A 13,566-nucleotide genomic window follows, 5' to 3' on the forward strand; every position below is an offset into this window, starting at 1 on the left:
AGATCATTTCCCATTGTAGATCATTTCCCAGTGTAGATCATTTCCCATTGTAGATCATCTCCCAGTGTAGATCGTTTCCCATTGTAGATCATTTCCCATTGTAGATCGTCTCCCAGTGTAGATCGTTTCCCAGTGTAGATCATTTCCCATTGTAGATCATTTCCCATTGTAGATCATTTCCCATTGTAGATCGTTTCCCAGTGTAGATCATTTCCCATTGTAGATCATTTCCCATTGTAGATCATTTCCCAGTGTAGATCATTTCCCATTGTAGATCATTTCCCAGTGTAGATCATTTCCCATTGTAGATCGTTTCCCATTGTAGATCATTTCCAAATGTAGATCATTTCCCATTGTAGATCATTTCCCATTGTAGATCATTTCCCAGTGTAGATCATTTCCCATTGTAGATCGTTTCCCAGTGTAGATCGTTTCCCATTGTAGATCATTTCCCATTGTAGATCATCTCCCAGTGTAGATCGTTTCCCATTGTAGATCATTTCCCATTGTAGATCGTTTCCCAGTGTAGATCATTTCCCATTGTAGATCATTTCCCATTGTAGATCATTTCCCAGTGTAGATCATTTCCCATTGTAGATCGTTTCCCATTGTAGATCATTTCCAAATGTAGATCATTTCCCATTGTAGATCATTTCCCATTGTAGATCATTTCCCAGTGTAGATCATTTCCCATTGTAGATCGTTTCCCAGTGTAGATCGTTTCCCATTGTAGATCATTTCCCATTGTAGATCATCTCCCAGTGTAGATCGTTTCCCATTGTAGATCATTTCCCATTGTAGATCGTCTCCCAGTGTAGATCGTTTCCCAGTGTAGATCATTTCCCATTGTAGATCATTTCCCATTGTAGATCATTTCCCATTGTAGATCGTTTCCCAGTGTAGATCATTTCCCATTGTAGATCATTTCCCATTGTAGATCATTTCCCAGTGTAGATCATTTCCCATTGTAGATCATTTCCCAGTGTAGATCATTTCCCATTGTAGATCGTTTCCCATTGTAGATCATTTCCAAATGTAGATCATTTCCCATTGTAGATCATTTCCCATTGTAGATCATTTCCCAATGTAGATCATTTCCCATTGTAGATCATTTCCCATTGTAGATCATTTCCCAGTGTAGATCATTTCCCATTGTAGATCATCTCCCATTGTAGATCATTTCCCAGTGTAGATCATTTCCCATTGTAGATCATTTCCCAGTGTAGATCATTTCCCATTGTAGATCATTTCCCATTGTAGATCGTTTCCCATTGTAGATCATTTCCCAATGTAGATCATTTCCCATTGTAGATCATTTCCCAGTGTAGATCATTTCCCATTGTAGATCATTTCCCAGTGTAGATCGTTTCCCATTGTAGATCATTTCCCATTGTAGATCATTTCCCAGTGTAGATCATTTCCCATTGTAGATCATTTCCCAGTGTAGATCGTTTCCCATTGTAGATCATTTCCCATTGTAGATCGTTTCCCAGTGTAGATCATTTCCCATTGTTGATCATTTCCCATTGTAGATCGTTTCCCATTGTAGATCATTTCCCAATGTAGATCGTTTCCCATTGTAGATCATTTCCCATTGTAGATCATTTCCCAGTGTAGATCATTTCCCATTGTAGATCATTTCCCATTGTAGATCGTTTCCCAGTGTAGATCATTTCCCATTGTAGATCATTTCCCATTGTAGATCGTTTCCCATTGTAGATCATTTCCCAATGTAGATCGTTTCCCATTGTAGATCATTTCCCATTGTAGATCATTTCCCAGTGTAGATCATTTCCCATTGTAGATCGTTTCCCATTGTAGATCATTTCCCAATGTAGATCATTTCCCATTGTAGATCATTTCCCATTGTAGATCATTTCCCAGTGTAGATCATTTCCCATTGTAGATCATCTCCCAGTGTAGATCGTTTCCCATTGTAGATCATTTCCCATTGTAGATCGTCTCCCAGTGTAGATCGTTTCCCAGTGTAGATCATTTCCCATTGTAGATCGTTTCCCAGTGTAGATCATTTCCCATTGTAGATCATTTCCCATTGTAGATCATTTCCCAGTGTAGATCATTTCCCATTGTAGATCATTTCCCAGTGTAGATCATTTCCCATTGTAGATCGTTTCCCATTGTAGATCATTTCCAAATGTAGATCATTTCCCATTGTAGATCATTTCCCATTGTAGATCATTTCCCAGTGTAGATCATTTCCCATTGTAGATCGTTTCCCAGTGTAGATCGTTTCCCATTGTAGATCATTTCCCATTGTAGATCGTTTCCCGTTGTAGATCATTTCCCAATGTAGATACTTTCCCATTGTAGATCATCTCCCAGTGTAGATCGTTTCCCATTGTAGATCATCTCCCAGTGTAGATCGTTTCCCATTGTAGATCATTTCCCAATGTAGATACTTTCCCATTGTAGATCATTTCCCAGTGTAGATCATTTCCCATTGTAGATCATTTCCCATTGTAGATCGTTTCCCATTGTAGATCATTTCCCAGTGTAGATCGTTTCCCATTGTAGATCGTTTCCCATTGTAGATAATTTCCCAATGTAGATACATTCCCATTGTAGATTGTTTCCCAGTGTAGATCATTTCCCAGTGTAGATACTTTCCCATTGTAGATCATTTCCCATTGTAAATCATTTCCCAGTGTAGATCGTTTCCCAGTGTAGATCATTTCCCAGTGTAGATCATTTCCCAATGTAAATCATTTCCCAGTGTAGATCGTTTCCCATTGTAGATCATTTCCCATTGTAGATCGTTTCCCATTGTAGATCGTTTCCCATTGTAGATCATTTCCCATTGTAAATTGTTTCCCATTGTAGATCATTTCCCAGTGTAGATCGTTTCCCATTGTAGATCATTTCCCAGTGTAGATCGTTTCTCATTGTAGATTGTTTCCCATTGTAGATCGTTTCCCATTGTAGATCATTTCCCAATGTAGATCATTTCCCATTGTAAATCATTTCTCATTGTAGGTCATTTCTCATGGTAGGTAATTTCACATTGTAGATAATTTTCATTCATTTTCCTTTCACAGTTTTTGACTCAGCTACTGACAAATCTTATACATATTGTCAGTTCTGCGTTCTGTGGGCATTTAGGAAAAATTGAATTGGACGCAGTCAGTCTTGCTATAGCGGTGAGTTCATGTTAAAAATATGTATATTTATTGATGCTAACATCTCCTGTATAAAATAGCAATGAAATTGCATTGCTTCCTATCAGTGCCAAGCTCAGTGCCGTTACCAGCTGATGAACTGCTCCTTGTGAAAAAGCCTGGTCTCTACCTGCTGCTCTCAATGGAAGGGCAACTGGAGCCCGGCAGTTGCTTCAGTGGCCCCCCAGGCTAAAGACCAGGAACATCAGCTCGACATTCCAGCTCATCACTGTTCTCAATGAGCCATCCTGGAAGTCCCATGGGTGTGGGGGACATTGGGTGAGGGCGAGATTGGGCTCCGTCTTAATGCCCTACATGGGGAGTTCACCCTCTGGCAGTCACTTGGCTGACACGGGAGGATTGGTCACTCGTGTCAGGCACTCAGCAGCTGGGGAGGCATGTGGAACTAGATCAACACCAACAACAACTTACAACATATTTACAATGCACCTTTCATGTAATTAGGTCTCATGGCATTCCATAGGAGCATTAACCAGATATAAAGGATGGTCAATGAAGAATAACTTAGGACATATGACGAAAGGTGATGGAAATCATGAGGATAAGAAAATTAGCATTAAGGTGCTTTACCTGATTGCTCGCAGTATTCATAACAAAGTCGATGAATTAACAGCACAAATCATCGTGAATGATAATGATATAGTAGGCATCACAAAGAAGTGGTTGCAGGGGGTTCAGGACTAGCAGTTAAACGTCCAAGGATTTACAACTTACCGAAAAGAGGGGGAGACAGGCAGAGGGGCCGGAGTTGCCTTGTTAGTTAAGGATGTGATTAGATCTATGGCACTGAATGACATAGGGTCAGATGATGTGGAATCTGTATGGGTAGAGTTGAGGAACCACAAAGGCAAAAAAAAACATAGTGGGAGTTATGTACAGACCTCCCAGCAGTGGTCAGGACCAGGGACGCAAAATGTACCAAGATGTACGTGGCTTGAGAGATGGTGAAGGAGGGAGGGGTTCAGATTTGTTGGACATTGGAACCGGTTCTGGGGAAGGTGGGACTATTACAAAATGGATGGTCTACATCTGAACCACACCGGAACCAATGCCTTGAGGCAGGTTTTGCTACTGCTGCTGGGGAGGTTTTAAACTAATGTGGCAGGGGGCTGGGAACCAGAAGAGAAAACAAGTAGGCAGCGAGGTGGAGACTGTAAGAATCATTAAGATAGCATTAATAAGGGAAAGAATAGGCAGAGAGCAGATGTGCGCAAAAGAACTGAGGGCCTGAAATGCATCTACTTTAATGCAAGGAGCATAGTGGGTAAGGCAGATGAACTTCGGGTTCGGACTGGTGCCTGGGAGTATGATGTTATTGCAATCACAGAGACTTGATTGAAGGAAGGGCATGATAATTGGTAACTAAATGTTCCAGGATACAGACGCTTCAGACAGGACAGGGAGGGAAGTAAAAGGGGGGCTGGAGTTGCATTGTTGGTCAGGGATGATACCACGGCTGTGCTGAAGGAGGACACAATGGAGGTCTTGGATAGTGAGGCTTTATGGGTAAAGCTGAGAAATAAGAAGGGTGCAGTTACATTGTTGGGGCTGTATTACAGGCCTCCCAACAGTGAGCGTGAGATAGAAGAACAAATAGATAAACAAATTATGGAAAGATGTAGAGGCTATAGGGTAGTGGTGATGGGAAATTTTAATTTTCCCAACATTGACTGGAATACACTTAACGTCAGAGGTCTGGATGGGGCAGAATCTGTAAAAAGTGTCCAGGAGAGTTTTTAGAGCAGTATGTCAATAGTCCGATGAAGGAAGGGCCATATTGGATCTGGTACTGGGGAACAAGCCAGGCCAGGTGGCAGAGGTTACGGTGGGGGATTTCTTTGGGAACAGTGACCACAATTCTGTAAGTTTTAGAATACTCATAGATAAAGATGAGAGTGATCCTAAGGGAAGAGTACTAAACTGGGCCAAGGCCAATTATATCAAAATTAGGCAGGAGCTCAGAAATATGGATGGGACATAGCTATTTAAAGGGAAGTCCACATTTGAGATGTGGGAGTCTTTCAAAGATAGGTTAACGGTAGTGCAGGATAGGCATGCCCCGTTGAAGGTAAAGGATAGGAAGGGCAAGATTCATGAACCGTGGATAACAGGAGAAATTGTATGATTAGCCAAGAGGAAAAGGGAAGTGTACGTAAGGTCCAGGCAGCTAAGAACAGAACGGGCCATGGAGCAATATCGGAAGAGTAGGACAAGTCTTAAATGAGGAATCAAACGGGCTAAAAGGGGTCATGAAATAGCTTTAGTGAGCAGGATTAAGGAGAATCCGAAAGCATTTTATTTTTATATAAGAACCAAGCGGATAACTAGAGAAAAGATTGGTCCACTAAAGGATAATAAAGGAAGGCTGTGTGTGGAACTTGAGAGAATGGGTGAGATTCTGAACGATTACTTTGCATCAGTGTTCACTGAGGAGAGGAACATGATGAATGTTGAGATTAGAGATAGAAGTGTGATTAGTCTGGATCACGTTGGCATAACTAGGGAAGATGTGTTGGGTAGGCTAAAGGTTATTAAGGTGGACAAATCCCCAGGACCGGATGGGATCTATTCCAGGTTGCTGAGGGAGGCAAGAGAGGAAATAGCTAGGGCCCTGCATCCTTAAATACAGGTGAGGTGCCGGAGGACTGGAAGGTTGCTCATGTTGTCCCCCTGTACAAGAAGGGTAGTAGGGATATTCCAGGTAACTACAGACCAGAGAGCCTGAAGTTGGTGGTGGAAAAGTTGCTGGAGAGGGTATTGAGGGATAGGATCTATTTATATTTCAAAAAGAATGGGCTTATCAGTGATAGGCAACATGATTTTGTGTGGGGGAGACTGTGTCTTACCAACTTAATAGAGTTCTTCGAGGAAGTGACCAAGTTGTTAGATGAAGGAAGGGCTGTTGATGTCATATACATGGACTTTAGTAAGGCGTTTGATAAGGTTCCCCATGGTAGACTGATTGGAGAAGGTGAAGTCACATGGTGTGCAGGGTGTTCTAGCTAGGTGGATAAAGAACTGGTTGAGCAACAAGAGACAGAGAGTAGTCGTTGAAGGGAGTTTTTCGAAATGGAGAAAGGTGACCAGGGTGTTCCACAGGGATCAGTGCTGGGGCCACTGTTGTTTGTAATATACATAAATGATCTGGACGAGGGCATTGTTGGTATGATCAGCAAGTTTGCAGATAACACGAAGATTGGTGGAGTAGCAGAAAGCATAAGAGACACGCAAAGAATATAGGATGATATAGATAGACTGGAGAGTTGGGTGGGAAAGTGGCAGATGGATTTAAATCCAGACAAACGTGAGGTGATGCATTTAGGCAAGACTAATTCGAGAGGGAATTATACAATGAATGGAAGAGCCTTGGGAAAAGTTAATGAGCAGAGAGATCTGGGAGTGCAGGTCCATTGTACCCTGAAGGTTGCTGCACAGATGGATAGAGTGGTCAAGGACGCATATGGTATGCTAACCTTCATTGGACGGAGTATTGAGTATAAGAGCTGGCAAGTCATGTTAAAATTGTACAAGACATTGGTTCGGCCGCATTTAGAATACTGTGTATAGTTCCGGTCGCCACATTACCAAAAGGATGTGAACACTTTGGAGAGGGTGCAGAGAAGGTTTACGAGGATGCTGCCTGGTATGGAAGGTGCTAGATTGAGTAGGTCATTAGAAAAAAGAAGATTGAGGGGGGACCTGATTAAAGTTTACAAAATCATGAAGGGTATTGACAGGGTGGATAGAGACAAGCTTTTTCCTAGGGTGAAGGATTCAATAATGAGAGGTCATGCTTTCAAGGTGAGAGGTGGAAAACTTCAGGGGGATATATGCGGCAAGTACTTCACACAGAGGGTGGTGGGCATTTGGAACACGTTGTCAGCAGAGGTGGTAGAGGCAGGCACGATAGATTCATTTAAGATGCATCTGGACAGATGCATGACTAGGTGGGGGGCAGAGGGATACAGATGCGTAGGAATTGGGTGACAGGTTTAGACAGTAGATTTGGATCAGCTCAGGCTTGGAGGGCCGAAGGGCCTGTTCCTGGACTGTAACTTTTTTTTATTCTTTGTTTGTTCTTCTTTAAAATAGATAGGGAATGTCAGAAAGGTACGGTCACAGCAATCGTGGGGGATTTCAATATGCAAATGGACTGGGTGAATAATGTTGCTGGTAGATCCAAAGAAAGGGATTTCATGGAATGCTTACAGGATGGCTTTTTGGAACAGCTTGTGATGGAGCCCACAAGGGAGCAGGCTCTTCTGGACTTAGTGCGATGCAACAAGCCAGACTTTATAAAAGATCTTAAAGTCAGGAAACACTTAGGAGGCAGCGATCATAATGTGGTAGAGTTCAGTCTGCAGTTTGAAAGAGAGAAGGCAAAATCAGATAAAATGGTGTTACAGTTAAATAAAGGTAATTACAGAAACTGATGAAAATCTAGCCTAGTGGGGAAGACAGTAGAGCAACAATGGCAGGAGTTTCTGGGTGTAATTGAGGACACAGTACAGAGGTTCATCCCAAAGAAAAGAAAGATTACCTAGTGGTGGGGGAGTGGGGGGGCAGGGAGGGACGTGGGTTAGACAACCATGGCTGGCAAAGGAAGTCAGGAAATGTGAGAGCCTATAAAGTAGCCAAGAGCAATGGGAAATCAGAAGATTGAGAAGACTACAATAACAGACAGAGGATAACAAAGAGAGAAATAAGGAAGGAGAGGATCAAATATGAAGGTAGGCTAGCCAGTAATATTAAAATTGATCATACACCTCGGAACGCGCAGCCCTCCACTCCCTCCGTTCCAACCCCAACCTCACCATCAAACCAGCTGACAAGGGAGGCGCAGTAGTAGTTTGGCGCACTGACCTTTACACCGCTGAGGCCAAACGCCAGCTCGCAGATACCTCCTCCTACCGTCCCCTTGACCATGACCCCACCCCCCACCACCAAACCATCATCTCCCAGACCGTCCATAACCTCATCACCTCAGGGGACCTCCCATCCACCGCCTCCAACCTCATAGTCCCACAACCCCGAACCGCCCGTTTCTACCTCCTGCCCAAAATCCACAAACCTGACTGCCCCGGACGACCCATCGTCTCAGCCTGCTCCTGCCCAACCGAACTCATCTCGGCATACCTCGACACGGTCCTGTCCCCATTAGTCCAAGAACTCCCCACCTACGTTCGTGACACCACCCACGCCCTCCACCTCCTCCAGGATTTCCGCTTCCCCGGTCCCCAACGCCTCATCTTCACCATGGACATCCAGTCCCTGTACACCTCCATCCCCCATCACGAAGGACTCAAAGCACTCCGCTTCTTCCTTTCCCGCCGTACCACCCAGTACCCTTCCACCGACACCCTCCTTCGACTAACCGAACTGGTCCTCACCCTGAACAACTTTTCTTTCCAATCCTCCCACTTTCTCCAAACAAAAGGAGTAGCCATGGGCACCCGCATGGGCCCCAGCTATGCCTGCCTCTTCGTAGGGTATGTGGAACAATCCATCTTCCGCAACTACACTGGCCCCACCCCCCATCTTTTTCTTCGCTACATTGATGACTGTATCGGCGCTACCTCGTGCTCCCACGAGGAGGTTGAACAGTTCATCCACTACACCAACACCTTCCACCCCGACCTCAAATTCACCTGGACAGTCTCGGACTCCTCCCTCCCCTTCCTAGACCTTTCTGTTTCTATCTCAGGCGACCGAATCAACACGGACATCTACTACAAACCTACCGACTCCCACAACTACCTGGACTACACCTCCTCCCATCCTGCCCCCTGTAAAAACGCTATCCCATTCTCCCAATTCCTTCGTCTCCGCCGCATCTGCTCCCAGGAGGACCAGTTCAAATTACGTACAACACAGATGGCCTCCTTCTTCAAGGACCGCAATTTCCCCCCCGACGTGGTCGACGGTGCCCTCCACCGCATCTCCTCCACTTCCCGCTCCTCCGCCCTTGAGCCCCGCCCCTCCAACCGCCACCAGGACAGAACCCCACTGGTCCTCACCTACCACCCCACCAATCTCCATGTACAGCGCATCATCCGCCGTCACTTCCGCCACCTCCAAACAGACCCCAGCACCAAGGATATATTTCCCTCCCCTCCCCTATCAGCTTTCCGTAGAGACCACTCCCTCCGCGACTCCCTTGTCAGATCCACACCCCCCACCGACCCAACCACCACTCCCGGCACCTTCCCTTGCAACCGCAGGAGGTGCAACACTTGCGCCCACACCTCCCCCCTCACTTCTCTCCAAGGCCCCAAGGGAAACTTCCATATCCGCCACAGATTCACCTGCACCTCCACCCACATCATCTACTGCATCCGCTGCAGCCGGTGTGGCCTCCTCTATATTGGAGAGACAGGCCGCCTACTTGCGGAGCGATTCAGGGAGCACCTCTGGGCCACCCGGACGAACCAACCCAACCAACCTGTGGCACAGCATTTCAACTCCCCCTCCCACTCCACCGAGGATATGCAGGTCATTGGACTCATCCACCGCCAAACCACAACAACCCGACGGTCGGAGGAGGAGCGTCTTATCTTCCGACTGGGAACCCTCCAACCGCAGGGGATGAACTTGGACTTCACCAGCTTCTTCATCCCCCCTCCCCCCACCTTGTCTCAGCCGGATCCTTCCAGCCCGGCACCGCCTTCCTGACCTGCAGTCTTCTTCTTGACCTCTCCGCCTCCACCCTACTCCGACCTATCACCCTCACCTTGACCTCTTTCCACCTATCACATTTCCAACTCCCCTCCTCCAAGTCCCTCCTCCCTACCTTTTATCTTCTCCTGCTGAACACTCTCTGCTCATTCCTGAAGAAGGGCCTGTGCCCGAAACGTCGAATCTCCTGTTCCCTGGATGCTGCCTGACCTGCTGTGCTGTTCCAGCAATAAAGTTTCAACTTTGATCTCCAGCATCTGCAGACCTCACTTTCTCCATAAAAATTTCTTTCAATGCATAAGAAACAAACAAGAGGCAAAAGTAGAGATTGGGCTGCTCCAAATTGATGCTGGAAAGCTAGTGATGGGAGATAAGGAAATAGCTGAAGAACTGAATAAGTACTTAGTGTTAATCTTCACAGTGGAAGACATGAGTAATATCCCAACAATTAAGGAGAGTCAAAAGGCAGAGTTGAGTATGGTGCCCATTACAAAGGAGAAAGTACTTGATAACTAAAAGATCCAAAAATTGATAAATCTCCTGGCCCTGATGGGCTACATCCTAGAGTTCTGAGAGAGGTGGCTGAGGAAATAATGGATGCGTTGGTTGTGAGCTTCAAAAATCACTGGAGTCCCAGAAAGTCCCGGATGATTGGAAAATTGCTACTGTAACCCCCTTGTTCATGAAAGGATCAACACAAAAGACGGAAAATTATAGGCCGGTTAGCCTAACCTCGGTTGTTGGTAAAATTCTAGAATCTATCATTAAGGATGAGATTTCTAAATTCTTGGAAGTGCAAGGTCAGATTAGAACAAGTCAGCATGGATTTATTAAGGGGAGGTCATCCCTGACAAACCTGTTAGAATTCTTTAAAGACGTAACAGGTAGGTTAGATGAGGGAAACCCTTGGATGTTATCTAACTAGACTTTCAAAAGGCCTTTGATAAGGTGCCTCATGATATGCTTCTGAGTAAGGTGAGGACCCATGGTGTTCAATGTGAGCTACTGGCATGGATTGCGGATTGACTGACAGAAGGCAGAGAGTTGGGATAAAAGATTCTTTATCGGAATGGCAGCTGGTGACAAATAGTGTCCCGCAGGGTTCAGTGTTGGGGCCATAGTTATTCACTTTATATATTAATGATCTGGACCAAGGGACTGGAGGCATTCTGGCAAAATTCACTAATAATATGGAGTTAGGTGGACAGGCAGGTAGTGCTGAGGAGGTGGGGAGGCTACAGAAACATTTAGACAGTTTAGGAGAGTGGTCTAAGAAATGGGGAAAGTGAGGACTGCAGATGCTGGAGACCAGAGTTGAAAAATGTGATGCTGGAAAAACACAGCAGGCCAGGCAGCATCCGAGGAGCAGGAGAATCGACATTTCGGGCATAAGCCCTTCTTCAGGAATGAGGCTGGTGTGCCAGGCGGGCTGAGATAAAAGGTAGGGGGGAGGGGATTTGGGGGAGGGGCGCTGGGAATACGATAGGTGGAAAGAGGTGAGGGTGAGGGTGATAGGCCGGAGAGGGGGTGGGGGCGGAGAGGTCGGGAAGAAGATTGCAGGTCAAGAGGGCAGTGCTGAATCCCGGGGTTGGGACTGAGATAAGGTGGGGGGAGGGGAAATGAGGAAGCTGGAGAAATCCACATTCATCCTGTGTGGTTGGAGGATTCCTAAGCGGAAGATGAGGTGCCCTTCCTCCAAGCGTCATGTGGTCAGGGTCTGGCGATGGAGGAGGCACACCCGCACCAACCAACCCAACCGTCCCGTGGCTGAACACTTTAACTCCCCCTCCCACTCCGCCAAGGACATGCAGGCCCTTGGCCTCCTCCATCACCAGACCCTGACCACACGACACCTGGAGGAAGAGGGCCTCATCTTCTGCCTAGGAACCCTCCAACCACATGGGATGAATGTAGATTTCTCCAGCTTCCTCATTTCCCCTCCCCCCACCTTTTCTCAGTCCCAACCCCCGGATTCAGCACTGCCCTCTTGACCTGCAATCTTCTTCCCGACCTCTCCGCCCCCACCCCCTCTCCAGCCTATCACCCTCACCTCCTTCCATCTATCGCATTCCGAGCGCCCCTCCCCCAAATCCCCTTCCCCCTACCTTTTATCTCAGCCCGCCTGGCACACCAGCCTCATTCCTGAAGAAGGGCTTATGCCCGAAATGTCGATTCACCTGCTCCTCGGATGCTGCCTGGCCTGCTGTGTTTTTCCAGCATCACATGGTCTAAGAAATGACTGATGAAATTCAATGTGAGCAAATGCGAGGTCTTGCACTTTGGAAAATAGAACACTGGCATGGACTATTTTCTAAATGGTGAGAAAATTTATAAAGTCAAAGTACGAAGGGATCTGGGAGTGCTAGTCCAGGATTCTCTAAAGGTTGACTTGCAGGTTGAGTCTGTGGTTAAGAAAGCAAATGTAATGTTGTCATTTATCTCAAGAGGGTTGGAATGTAAAAGCAGGGATGTACTACTGAGACTTTATAAAGCTCTGGTTAGGCCCCATTTGGAGTACTGTGTCCAGCTTTGGGCCCGACACCTCAGGAAGGACATACTGGCACTAAGGCGTGTCCAGCGGAGATTCACATGAATAGTCCCTGGAATGTTAGGCCTAATATGCGATGAATGGCTGAGGATCCTGGGATTGTATTCATTAGAGTTTTGAAGATTGAATGGAGATCTAATATAAACTTACAAGATAATTCATGGCTTAGAAAGGGTGGACGCTGGGAAATTGTTTCCGTCAGGCGGGGATACTAGGACCCGTGAGCACAGCCTTAGAATTAGAGGGGGTTACTTTAGAACAGAAATGAGAAGACATTTCTTCAGCCAGAGAGTGGTGGGCCTGTGGAATTCATTGCCACGGAGTGCAGTGGAGGCCGGACACAGGGATAAGCATCCTAAAGTTGAAGTGCAGTTGGAGAGAAAGCTAATGTAGGAAAATGAGCAGCACAGTCAATTGTGAGGTGGAGTTGATGTGAGGTAGGAGAAGGAATAGAAAAAGGGCAGAAGGAGTTCACCATTCTACTACTTAAGCTTCTTCACCATTGGCTGAACATCCACCACAACACCATTATTCTGTGCTATCCCCACATCTCTCAAAGTCATGAGTGTTTGGGAATCTACCAATCTCCGTCCTGAATATACTCAATGATTAAATTTTGAGGTAAAAGGTTCCAATGGTTTATATTCTCTGAGTGAAGAAACTCCCCCTTATTTTAACCCAGAATCTCTTCCCTTTATTCTGAGACTGTGCCCCTGGTTCCAGATACCTCCTTAGCCAGGGGAGTCATCCTTCCTGCACCTACTTGCACCTCTACCTTTAAGTGTATGATAAAGTTCAATGGGATCATGTCTGATTCTTCGAAAGTCAGGAGAATACAAGCCTAGTCTCGACACTCGCTTATTGCTCGATATTTTTGACAGCCCTGGAATTATTCTGGTCAACATGTGCCAGACGACCTCCAGAGTATGGAGGTCAGAAACATAGAAAATTGGAAAATGTGTAGACCATTCAGCCCATTGTGCCTGCTCCACCATTCAATATGATCATGGCCGATTACCCAACTCAGTAGCTTGGTCCCACTTTCTTCCCTTACCCTTTGATCCTTTTAGTTTTAAGAACTGCATATAAATCCTTTTTGAAATCATTAAACGGTGCAACCTCGACAATGTTCCTTGGCAGGGAGTT

The 13,566-nt window shown here is 45.9% G+C and overlaps 1 pseudogene across 1 annotated transcript in view; it reads left to right on the forward strand.

Moving 5' to 3' along the window:
* The window catches only part of LOC122564211 (multidrug and toxin extrusion protein 1-like), an 87,952-nt pseudogene that overhangs the window by 38,031 nt on the left and 36,355 nt on the right, over window positions 1–13,566 (forward strand). Inside the window, exon 2 of the transcript XR_015752322.1 lies at window positions 3,057–3,158. The product of XR_015752322.1 is annotated as a multidrug and toxin extrusion protein 1-like (transcript). The remainder of the gene's footprint in view (window positions 1–3,056; window positions 3,159–13,566) is intronic.

Source organism: Chiloscyllium plagiosum, unplaced genomic scaffold (genome assembly GCF_037043375.1).
Source record: "Chiloscyllium plagiosum isolate Xiang-an unplaced genomic scaffold, Cpla_swu_hap1 HiC_scaffold_31, whole genome shotgun sequence".
Taxonomy (NCBI): domain Eukaryota; kingdom Metazoa; phylum Chordata; class Chondrichthyes; order Orectolobiformes; family Hemiscylliidae; genus Chiloscyllium; species Chiloscyllium plagiosum.